This window comes from Rhinopithecus bieti, unplaced genomic scaffold (assembly GCF_001698545.2).
Source record: "Rhinopithecus bieti isolate Rb0 unplaced genomic scaffold, ASM169854v2 scaffold_1014, whole genome shotgun sequence".
Lineage (NCBI taxonomy): Eukaryota > Metazoa > Chordata > Mammalia > Primates > Cercopithecidae > Rhinopithecus > Rhinopithecus bieti.
In genome coordinates this window covers 2,206,148-2,208,228 of record NW_016803499.1, presented here as the reverse complement: position 1 = coordinate 2,208,228, position 2,081 = coordinate 2,206,148, and positions in this window count along the sequence as shown.

Below are 2,081 nucleotides of genomic sequence, written 5' to 3'. Positions count from 1 at the left end.
CTCTTCTCAGCCCTGACCACCTCCACGAGCACCACGCAACTCACCCATCTGTTTAAGGTTGTCGTCGTCTCTTTAATGCTCATCTCCCTAAACTATCAGCTCCACGAGGGCAGGGGTTTTGTCTGTTTTGTGTTTTTGTTCATCTCAGAAACAGACTTACCTTCATAATTACATTTGACTCAGCTTAATATTGAGATAACTTTATGTCCCCTGGACATGCAATAAGAGGTGGTGTCTCAGATGCTCTTGACGGTAGAATGTGGCTTTAAAAATTCATGTCTAATCCATGATTATGATCAAGCTTTATCTTTTAGAACCCATGGGTGGCGCTGGTGATGAGACAGAGGTGTGGAAGAAAAAGACAATGGCAAGTAATTGCTATTCTTTATTTTGTCACTCAAAATAAAATAATTACCAAAAAAAAAAAATTCTTAAATTGTGACAACACAACATCAAGGCAAAGAGAACAGGAAGAGCCGACTCTGTGTAAATTGGCCTAAGATTATCCATCATCTTAAGGTTTGACTTTAGATTGCAAGCACAGACAAAGACGCCCAGGAGGCTCTCAGGACCGCTCGATGTCTTCTGAGGAGGCTGCAGCGGGGAGATCCGGGAGGCGGTCGAAGGCCCCAGCCTCTGCAAAGGGAAGAGCCACAATTGAGCAGCAACTTCTTAATACGCACACAAGAGAATTACGACCACAACACATACTACAGGAAGCGGCATGTGGTCGTCCTCTGTAAAGAGTCTTACCGGATTAAACCCAGAATGAGGGACGGCACTGTATTTCTCACTTTGTAATGATTTAACTCCCACAGTTAGTAAGTATTTAAAACTGTCAGACTTTTAAATTGAGGCTTTAAAGAGGTATAATTCCTATCTGAGTAATGAGAGTTGGTATCTCCTAAGGAAAGAGTTTCCACGTTACAAAATTAAAAACAAATGAGAAAAAAATCTGGCAGAGTCCATCTGCCCCTTGTAGGCAAAGTCACCCCAGCTTTTCTCCCAGAGGCTCCACTGGGCTCCAACAGAGGGAACTTGGTGACTCGGTTTTGAGATTTCTAATGAACCCCGTCTTTTCCGAGACCTTCTCTGGCAGTCTCCCTCCCCCGCTCCCCTCCCCTCACTCCTCTTCCCTCTCCCCGTTGCCACCTGAAGAGGAGCCCCATAATACTGCAAATGAAAACCATCCTGATCCCAAATGAACCCAAGGACCAGCCTTGATTTTCCAAACTGGACAAAACTGTGATGTGCAACTGAAGGTCTCCACTGGAGAGGCTAAGCGGTCCATCCCTCCTCCCCACCTCCGCCTCCTTGTAAACCCTCAGAGCACTGGGTGAAGGTCTCCACTGTAGGGGCAAAGCGGTCCATCCCTCCTCCCCACCACCTCCTCCTTGTAAACCCTCAGAGCACTGGGTGAAGGTCTCCACTGTAGGGGCAAAGCGGTCCATCCCTCCTCCCCACCTCCTCCTCCTTGTAAACCCTCAGAGCACCGGGGCCGCTTTCCGGCTCCCTCCACTGCTGCAGTAGGACCTGTGTGGTTATCTGATCAAGGCCAGATACCCATCGTGGAATGAATGCCAAGCATAGTGTGTGGGAGGTCTCCTCATCCCCAGTGTTTGCAGAAGACACTGGAAGCCAGGATCACAACCTTTCCAGTTAGATTTCAAGGCAGCCTGCCTGGCAGGAGGGCTGCATAGGAAACACTCCAGTCTAAGATATGGGCTCCTGTTAATTTCCCATGCTTAGAAAATATGGTTTAGGGCCGGCACAGTGGCTCACACCTATAATCCCAGCACTTTGGGAGACTGAGGTAGACAGATTACTTGAGGCCAGGAGTTCAAGACCAGCCTGGCCAACATGATGAACCCCCACTTCTACTAAAAATTTAAAAATTAGCCAGACATAATGGTGTGCACCTGTTGTCCCAGCTACTTGGGAGGCTGAGGCAGAAGAATCACTTGAGCCCAGGCAGCAGCGGTTGCAGCGAGCTGAGATTGCACCACTGCACTCGAGCCTGGGCGACAGAGTGATAGGAAGGAAGGAAGGAAGGAAGGAAGGAAGGAAGGAAGGAAGGAAGG